The sequence below is a fragment of the Onychostoma macrolepis genome, chromosome 25 (assembly GCF_012432095.1).
Source record: "Onychostoma macrolepis isolate SWU-2019 chromosome 25, ASM1243209v1, whole genome shotgun sequence".
Taxonomy (NCBI): domain Eukaryota; kingdom Metazoa; phylum Chordata; class Actinopteri; order Cypriniformes; family Cyprinidae; genus Onychostoma; species Onychostoma macrolepis.
Window position 1 is genome coordinate 7875710 of NC_081179.1, and position 10586 is coordinate 7886295.

At 38.9% G+C, this 10586-nt stretch overlaps 1 long non-coding RNA gene across 3 annotated transcripts in view; it reads left to right on the forward strand.

Moving 5' to 3' along the window:
* Positions 1-10533, forward strand: part of LOC131534881 (uncharacterized) — a 31099-nt gene extending 20566 nt beyond the window's left edge. For all 3 annotated transcript variants that reach the window (XR_009269448.1, XR_009269450.1, XR_009269449.1), the window contains exons 3-4: positions 5026-5262; positions 10021-10533. This is a non-coding gene — a long non-coding RNA (uncharacterized LOC131534881). The remainder of the gene's footprint in view (positions 1-5025; positions 5263-10020) is intronic.
* Positions 10534-10586: the final 53 nt, after the last annotated feature.

Genomic DNA, 10586 nt, shown 5'->3' on the forward strand with positions numbered 1-10586 from the left:
TACATATTAAAATGTTTTAGTAAGAATATACAGGTGCATCTCAATAAATTAGAATGTCGTGGAAAAGTTCATTTATTTCAGTAATTCAACTCAAATTGTGAAACTTGTGTATTAAATAAATTCAGTGCACACAGACTGAAGTAGTTTAAGTCTTTGGTTCTTTTAATTGTGATAATTTTGGCTCACATTTAACAAAAACCCACCAATTCACTATCTCAACAAATTAGAATACTTCATAAGACCAATAAATAAAATAAAAATTTTTTTTAGTGAATTGTTGGCCTTCTGGAAAGTATGTTCATTTACTGTATATGTACTCAATACTTGGTAGGGGCTCCTTTTGCTTTAATTACTGCCTCAATTCGGCGTGGCATGGAGGTGATCAGTTTGTGGCACTGCTGAGGTGGTATGGAAGCCCGGGTTTCTTTGATAGCAGCCTTCAGGTCATCTGCATTGTTGGGTCTGGTGTCTCTCATCTTCCTCTTGACAATACCCCATAGATTCTCTATGGGGTTCAGGTCAGGCGAGTTTGCTGGCCAATCAAGCACAGTACCACCATGGTCATTGAACCAGCTTTTGGTACCTTTGGCAGTGTGGGCAGGTGCCAAGTCCTGCTGGAAAATGAAATCAGCATCTCCATAAAGCTAGCCAGCAGAAGGAAGCATGAAGTGCTCTAAAAATTTCCTGGTAGATGGCTGCGTTGACTGTGGAAACATCACACCGGACTTCAAGCAACATGGATTCTGTGCCTCTCCAGTCATCCTTCAGACTCTGGGACCTTGATTTCCGAATGAACTGCAAAATTTACTTTCATCTGAAAAGAGGACTTTGGACCACTGAGCAACAGTCCAGTTCATTTTCTCCACAGCCCAGGTAAGATGCTTCTGACATTGTCTCTGGTTCAGAAGTGGCTTGGTAGCCCTTTTCCTGAAGACGTCTGAGCGTGGTGACTCTTGATGCACTGACTCCAGCTTCAGTCCACTCCTTGTGAAGCTTTCACAAGCGTTTGAATCAGCTTTGCTTGACAGTATTCTCAAGCTTGTGGTCATCCCTGTTGCTTGTGCATCTTTTCCTACCCAAATTCTTCCTTCCAGTCAACTTTGCATTAAATATGCTTTGATACAGCACTCTGTAAACAGCCACACCTTTCAGTAATGACCCTCTGTGACTTACCCTCTTTGTGGAGGGCGTCAATGTTCGTCTTCTGGACCATTGCCAAGTCAGCAGTCTTCTCCATTATTGTGGTTTCAAAGAACAAGAGATACCCGGAATTTATACTGTAAGGATGGTCATTAATTGAAGCTCAAATGTAAATATTCTAATATTTTGAGATACTGATTTTTGACTTTCATGAGCTGTAAGCTATAATCATCAAAATTAAAACAAAACAACTTTTGAAATGTTTTACTTTACATGCAATGAATCAAAAATATATGAAAGTTTCACTTTTGAAATAACTTACAAGAAAAAATTTACTTTTTTGTGAAATTCTAATTTATTGAGATGTATTGAGATATATATATGTAAGGGATAATCAACGGTTAACTGTGCATTAAACGATTTGAATGCACGACGTGGAGGCGAAGTGCATTCAAATCGTTTAATGCACAGCTAGCCATTGATTATCCCGTTTATGCCATGGTCATTTCCCAGCATTCACATTAATTCCCAGCATTAAAGATGTTAACAATATTTGTGCTACAATATTTTACCGAACAAAAAAATGATGGTTATTTTCGTTATATATATATATATATATATATATATATATATATACACTGTAAAAGTGATGTTGACTTAACTTAAAAAATTGAAATCCGTTGCCTTAACATTTTTAAGTAAATGATAATTAAAAAAATAAGTTAACTGAATTGTCAAGTTCACTTAACTTTTTTAAATTACTATGTACTTAATAATTTTAAGGCAACGGGTTTCCTCAATTTTTTTTTAAGTCAAGTCAACTTTCACTTTTTACAGTGTAGCTGTATCGCCTAGGTCCATTTAGCATTTTAATAAATTAGTAAATAAATAAAAATGATGGCATGTTTCATAAGTAAAAGTTCATGAAAAGCAATTTTGTTCTTGGAGGAAAAAAAAACAAAAAACCTCAGCGAAGGGATTAGATTGAAAAAAAAAAAAAAATTGCATCTCATCAGGCACAGTGAAGTGAACCAAAAATCATTGTTTTAATAACTGGGTCTTGCAAAGCATGAGAGAGAAAACACTGAAAAATTACTCGGAGTGTTCAAATCCATATTGCCAGCCAGCCATTGGAGTGTAATCACTGGTGCACACAGATCTTTTGCATGAGCCGATGAGATTGTATTGCGTGAAGTTTCTCACAAATGAAAAGTAAATAAATTGGAGCTTTTTTGGGGGAAGTATCACAACAGATCTAAAATAAAATGTTTCAGTGCGCTAGCAGAATATTTTACATGACAGCAGTTTTCTGTAAGTTTAAATACCGTAGACTGACCTCAAGGTCAAAGTCATTTGAATTGTTCATGTTTTTGTATAAATTCATTTGGCGTCTTGTGCATCTTGTGTGGTTTTCTGCGCAGTTTAATAAACAGAGGATTTTGCAAGACAGAAAAAAAAAAAAAAATTAAAAGGCAGTTTAAAAAGCATATAAATACATAATACATGTTTATTTTCCCTGCTGATTTTAAGGCACTGATTGAAAGGCTGAAATTCATTTAAACTACTTCACACTGAAGAAATGATTGCAAACTGTAAACATGTTTATGTTAGTTCAAGCTATTTATTTATTTTTTCACTGAGGTTTCAATCCCTCTAAAACACTATTTCTTTTGATTATAACTTACTTCAAATAATTATTAAAAAATGAGCTGTATACTTGAGGATCAGAAAATTAACCAGAGCTTAAAGGAAAAATGCAGCCTAGGAGGACAAAAAAAAAAGTATTAAATTAAATATAAGAATAAATTGAATAAATATTATTCAATTAAAAAAATGTGGTCAAGAATGGTGTACAAGTTTTACAATTAATTATAGTTTCAAATTAAATGTTTTTTTTTTTTTTTTTTTAAACCATTTGTTTTAATCTGCTCTGAAAAATATATGTAGGTCAAAAATACTTTGTTTTCTCCTTGCTGAAAGACTGTGAGTCAGACCAAATATCAAGCCAAATAGACTCGAGACTGAAGTTTACACTCCTTGAGAAAGCCCACAGGGTCGAGAGTTTGAGAAGTTGGCAGGACATTGCTATTGTCCGCTACCTTATGAGACAATAGTACGCCTCAAAGGCACAAAGAAGGGAAGAAAGTAAAGGAGCATAGTGTGCTGAAGCATTCGTTCGCAGCTCAGGTAATTACAGCATCTGTTAAGAGTTTTACGGATTGTTTTTCATCTCCACATGGCCGCCACTCCTGAAAACCAATTACCTCGGGTGGAGGGGCAGTGAGTTTGCAGTGAGAAAAATGCAAAAATCACTGAACTTGCTTGAGTCCTATTTTTTCTTTTTTTTGTCTGTGTTGGTACACCAATCTCATAATCTCCACAATTATGTATTTCATTGATTTAGAAACATTACATACTTTATAAGCAGCCATTCACACATAATGCCTTTTTTTGCTTTAAAAAACATGAGACACAGACTCTAGAATAAGGCAAAAATATATGGTTTCGCGATGAGTTGAATTTTTTTTAACTTAAGCGGCGTATTTTGCATTACATCATGCGTGAGTCGCCACGAAAGACGTGAGACGCGGGTGAAATGTTTTTCTTAAACTTTCACAAATTAAACACTTTTGACACTTTCTAATTTAATTTGTCCACTACACATGCATCACAGAGGAATTCTGTATTTTATGCATTCTTGTCCTTTAACTGTCATAAATGTCATTTCCATTACAAATCAAATCACCATTTTTCAAAAGTCTAATTTGAAAGCTAGCAATGTGTGTGTCCTAAATGCACATAACTACAAAATATTTTAACATTTTTTGCATAAGTGCACCTAATTATAGCTTGATTAGAAGTGATGGGCAATAAAAACATTGATATTTACCTTGATTTCTCTCCACCTATCTTCAGCAAATAAATGGTTAAAAGTTTCCAAGACAGAACTTTCATATGATGAAAAGAAATAAAAAGTCAATAAAAAGTTTGAATAAAACACATAAAAGTGCCCACAGTGAAAAAACTCTCATGTATGAAATTACATGTTTATAGTGTGCTGTACTTAATTAAAATACTGTATGTCACGCAATAAGGTGGTGCGTTTAATGATCATCTCGTATGAAACGGTGCAAAACAAATATACATGTCGCAATATTTCCAAAGCATTCTTGTAGTTTAATCATCTGCATATGAGTCAACTTTATGTTTTAGATTACGAGAGCAGATAATATAGTGTAATTCTGCAGCTGGAGAAGCAGGCGTAAAAAAATTACCGTTCATTATGGTGGCGCGGGGCTTTAATAAGCTTCTGTGAAAAGGCCAGATAGAAATGTTGTTTCCCTGTGACTCCAGACACCTTATGAGGGTCAAATAACCACACATTCATTTATGCATTTTTGCTTCTTAATGAAATGCTATTGAACAGACAGATAAATGAGAGGAGCCCCCATTAACCGGTGATTAATTGATGTCATTTGTGGTGAGCACAACACTCCCCTCTTTTACCTCTGACCCCAATCTCTGATTGTCCTTCGCTATCAGAAGAGTGACTTTGAGGTTTCTCTCCTCTTCGTCTGACTCTATATATCCTCGGCTCCAACTCGTATGTTTCTGAGAAACATATAAGCGGATTTGCACTTATAAAAATTGGAAAAAAAGAGTGGAAAGATTCATATTGGGAAAGGTGTAAAGCTTTATTCTACTGGAGCACTGCCTGATCTGCTTTGTAACTCTGAGCTTGAACTTTTTTCTATTTTTGCTTTTTTCCTTTAAACCACCATGTCTAATTGCGATGGCGTTTTTAATTAAAAGTCAAGGATGTGTGGTTGTTTGTTTGGAAAGAGAATTATCCATCTCTTCCTCAGCTTCTGTCTCTCTCCGCAGACGCTATCTCCCATCTATCTGGCTAATGAGCGGGAGGGAAGAACCTGCTTGAGGACTTGTTGATATTTGTCCTTCTCTGACTGGCTTTCTGAGAGTTTGCGATTAGCGCACGGCACGTTCACTTGCTTTTGAAGCTCCAGGACGTTAGCCATCCTGGAAGAGGAACGATAAGGAGATTCTGGAGTTTGGGCTTCGCGGTCATAAAACAAAGACATCGTATGTTGCTCGTACAGAGAGGTAAACATTCAGTTCGGAAAACTTTCAAAGTGACCTTGTCCTTTGAAGCTTTGAAGTTTAATACAGCTCGAAAGAAACTAAGAAGTGAAACAGCTTTAGATATGTGTATCTGACAGCGGATGAGCTATAGCTATTATTATTAACAATAATCTGAATAAACAGTACTTCTAACAAGTCATATACAGCACCAAAAGATTGTAGACAGATTTTTTGGGTTTGTTTTCAGCATTGATAATAATACGATTGATTGATTGATTGATTGATTGATTGATTGGTTTGAGTAGCAAATCAGCATATTAGAATGATTTCATATTAGAACGAGTAACGATGGTGAAAATTCAGCTTTGCATCACACAAATAAATTGAGTTTTAAAATATAAATTGTAATTTTTTCACAATATTAAACAATTTTACTGTATTTTTATTGAATAAATGCAGCTTTGGTGAGCATAAGAGACTTCTTAAAAAAAAAAAAAAAAAAAAAAATTCACAAATCTTACCATTTTTGTGTAGTTCACTGGTTACACTCTATAATAAAGTTTAACACACAATTTAAAGCTTCATGTATCATGAACTAATATTAAATAACTTTTATAGAATTTATTTTGCTAGGCTAATGTTTATTAACCGTGAACCTTTGTTCATTGTTAATTCATTTTTATTCATGAAACATAGAATACTTTAGAATCAGTGACACTTTTAACAATTAAAAATGGATGCATATAGAAGTTACCAAGAGCATTGCTCTTTATTAATCTGAATTGCAGTTTTTTTTATTTTTTATTATTAGCAGTTGCTTTAATGTTAACAAAGAACTTTATTGTAAACATGTTAATATTTTGGTGTGGTTTGTGGTTGTTAAGCAGCATAATAACTCTCAAACTCTCCATTTATATATTCTGGGTTTAAATTTCTTTTTCCTAATTTCAAGATGGGTGTTTTCTGTGAAACTTTTTAACATGATTTCATCATTTATTTGTTTACCAAGGAGACAGCGGCATCACTGAAGAGCTTGAGATGAAATATGAGGTATATGATGCGTGAAGAAAAAAAACATCAAGGTGAATATCACTCGAGAACAGTATATTTTTGAGAGTCATTTCCAATCAAGCAGTAATTATTTCACATTATGTAATTATGCAATCATATAAAAAAAAGATGATTTATGTATTTCTCTTTAGATGCATAAAATGCTATGAAATAAGACTTAGCTAATTAAAAGGAGTTATTTTGTTACAAATTTTAAAATGTAATTTCCATCAGAGAATGAATAGTGATGTGGTGCAATTGATATTTTTTCAAGAGTGCGACTGTTGTGTTCACATATACACGGTTTTATTTACAACTTAAAGAGTATATATATATATATATATATATATATATATATATATATATATATATATATATATATATATATATATATATATATATATATATATATATATATATATATATATAATTTTTTTTGTTTTTTTGTTTTTAAATATGTTTTTGGAGTATATTTTACAAGGAAATGCTGTTTCAGTTACTGGCTATTTTTTCATTAATTATGACATTTGGCAACATTTAAGAAAATACTATTGTAGTCTTTCTACTTTAAAATTTCATGTTTAAATCAATGTGTTACTTGCTTTTTTTGTAATTAATTGTGAAATATACCAACATTTTACCAACTTTACCAAGTGTCACGAATCCGGTCTGTGAACTTCCATTCACCCTCCACCAGAGGTCACTCGCTCACCACATTGACTCCATGACACTGGACTCCATTTCCCATCATTCATTGCACTGATTGCACACACGGCTGATTGCACTAATCACACGCACACCTGATCCTACGCACACACTGATTACATGCCTTATTTAAACCTTGGACTTTCTTTCCCTTACTGCCGAGTATTGTATGCACTTATCCCTCTCCTAGCGATAGCTACTACGGAGCCCACTTTGTTGTCTTAGTCTTGCCTGTTCTCCCATGTTTGTTTCTAGCCCGTGTTCCCTGGATTATCTCTCTGCCTTGCCCATTGGATACTGTTCACCGATCGTCGACCCACGCTTGCCCTAGGTTTACTCTTTGTCTTGTCCCTGCCATACCTGTTTGCCATTGTTTCGACCCTGCCTGTATTTATGACCATGCCTGTAAATAAAAGCTTGCACTTGGATCCGCACGTCTCACGTCTTGTCAGCCTCATTACAGAATACTCGGCCACACGAGGATCCAGCAGCTTTTCCAGCAATGGTCGTCTACGAATCCTCGTCCGGTCCTGTCACAGCCAGAAGAGCTGTCCCTGAACTCTCGTTCTGTCCTGTCACGGTTATGGAGGCCGTCAATGAACTCTTGTCTTGCCCTGTCACGGCTACGGAGGCCGTCTGCGAATCCTTGTCCTGTCGCAGCCAGAAGGGCTGTCCCTGAACTCTCATCCTGTCCGGTCACAGCTATGGAGGCCGTTTGCATATCCTCGTCCTGTCCTGTCACAGCCAGAAGGGCTGTCCCTGAACTCTCGTCTTGTCCTGTCCTGTCCTGTCCTGTCGCGGCTATGGAGGCCGTCTGTGAACTCTCTGCCTGTCCTGTCGCAGCCAAAAGGGCTTTCCCTGAACTCTCGTCCTGTCACGGCCACGGAGGCCGCTTTTGAACATTTGTCCTGCTCTGAACTGGGGAGGCCATCTCTGAACTCTCGCCCCATTCTGAGCCAGCCATGGTGGCTGATTGTGAACTGTCTGTCACTGCCAAAGAAATCATTGATGAACAGTTTGTCTGTCCCCTTCCCATCAATGTTTTTAGTTATGGACTGCTTGCCCGCTCAGTTTCCACCAGGGAAGATATTCATAGACTTCACATGTTCCCCACCTCTGTCCTTGTGTCTGTGCATGTTCTTTCTCCTCCTTGTGTCTCAGTTTTCCCTAGGTCCCAATCTCTGTCGTGGGTTCCTGATCCGTCGTGGTGGGCTCCTGCTCTGTCTGCGCCTCCGTGGAGGTCTTCTTGCCAGTCTGCTCCGCACTGGTGGGCTCCTGCTCTGTCTGCTCCTCCGGGAGGTCTTCTGCTGGATTAACCCTTGCCTTGCCGTTTGGACACTGTTTGCACCCCTATTGGATTCTAGCCCGTGTTCCCTGGATTATCTCTCTGCCTTGCCCATTGGATACTGTTCACCGATCATCGACCCACGCTTGCCCTAGGTTTACTCTGTCTTGTCCCTGCCATACCTGTTTGCCATTGTTTCGACCGTGCCTGTATTTATGACCATGCCTGTATTTATGACCATGCCTGTAAATAAAAGCTTGCACTTGGATCCGCCCGTCTCACGTCTTGTCAGCCTCATTACAGAATACTCGGCCACACGAGGATCCAGCAGCTTTTCCAGCAATGGTCGCTCACGAATCCTCGTCCGGTCCTGTCACAGCCAGAAGAGCTGTCCCTGAACTCTCGTTCTGTCCTGTCACGGTTATGGAGGCCGTCAATGAACTCTTGTCTTGCCCTGTCACGGCTACGGAGGCCGTCTGCGAATCCTTGTCCTGTCGCAGCCAGAAGGGCTGTCCCTGAACTCTCATCCTGTCCGGTCACAGCTATGGAGGCCGTTTGCATATCCTCGTCCTGTCCTGTCACAGCCAGAAGGGCTGTCCCTGAACTCTCGTCTTGTCCTGTCCTGTCCTGTCCTGTCGCGGCTATGGAGGCCGTCTGTGAACTCTCTGCCTGTCCTGTCGCAGCCAAAAGGGCTTTCCCTGAACTCTCGTCCTGTCACGGCCACGGAGGCCGCTTTTGAACATTTGTCCTGCTCTGAACTGGGGAGGCCATCTCTGAACTCTCGCCCCATTCTGAGCCAGCCATGGTGGCTGATTGTGAACTGTCTGTCACTGCCAAAGAAATCATTGATGAACAGTTTGTCTGTCCCCTTCCCATCAATGTTTTTAGTTATGGACTGCTTGCCCGCTCAGTTTCCACCAGGGAAGATATTCATAGACTTCACATGTTCCCCACCTCTGTCCTTGTGTCTGTGCATGTTCTTTCTCCTCCTTGTGTCTCAGTTTTCCCTAGGTCCCAATCTCTGTCGTGGGTTCCTGATCCGTCGTGGTGGGCTCCTGCTCTGTCTGCGCCTCCGTGGAGGTCTTCTTGCCCGGTCTGCTCCGCACTGGTGGGCTCCTGCTCTGTCTGCTCCTCCGGGGAGGTCTTCTGCTGGATTAACCCTTGCCTTGCCGTTTGGACACTGTTTGCACCCCTATTGGATTCTAGCCCGTGTTCCCTGGATTATCTCTCTGCCTTGCCCATTGGATACTGTTCACCGATCATCGACCCACGCTTGCCCTAGGTTTACTCTGTCTTGTCCCTGCCATACCTGTTTGCCATTGTTTCGACCGTGCCTGTATTTATGACCATGCCTGTATTTATGACCATGCCTGTAAATAAAAGCTTGCACTTGGATCCGCATGTCTCGCGTCTCGTCAGCCTCGTTACACCAAGATTGTTTACACCATTTTTATTTTTGTTTTTTTCCCAGTGTACTTCAACCGGATTAAGTGAAAAAATGGAACAAGATTCCCAATCAGTTGCTCCAAGGGAACTAATTATGAAAACTTCTTAAATTATAAAATTCAAAATAATATAATAATTATTAAATTAATGGATAAATAATATATAATTAAAACTAACTAAAAACTACACCAGCAACAATCAATCAATCAATAAATACATAATTAAATTGGCATTTATATATTTAATAATATTTTAATTTAATACATTTTATTTTATTTTATTTTGAAATACAGATTCTCAGTCCAGTCCAGCAAAAACTACTCATGGACCATTGACTTTGAGTTTCCCGGGCATCGAGTTCAGCTCCACCCATCAATCATCTCTCGCTGCAGTGATGTACCTGTAAGAGAATTATGAATTGTTTGAGCATGAGTGTGCGTGTTCATTTCAGCGTGTGGGCAGAGCAGCGGGCTTGGTAGAAACAATCCCATGACATTGTAACAGCTGAGCCCCCTCATTTGGGGACGTTTGGCAGGGCGTCAGGAGCACCAGGTGTCCCCTTTGCACCCAGCGCTTTGAAGCGGGCATGCATGGACGTCCGACCTGGAAAAGACCTTTCTGTCAAAGAGAACAAGGACTGGGCACAGCGTGTGCCGCACATGTGGCTCTCCGTTTTAGCTCATGCCTTTGAGTTTGTGTGTGTGTGTGTGTGTGTGTGTGTTTTATAGACTGTGAGAAATGACTGCAATCTCAGCCCGGAACCGTTGCTGAAAATGTGAGAAATGGTGGCTTAACAGCTGTTATGGAGGGGCTCCTCTCTTTTTCACCCTAGATAGGTTTGTTTTTGAGATGAATTCTT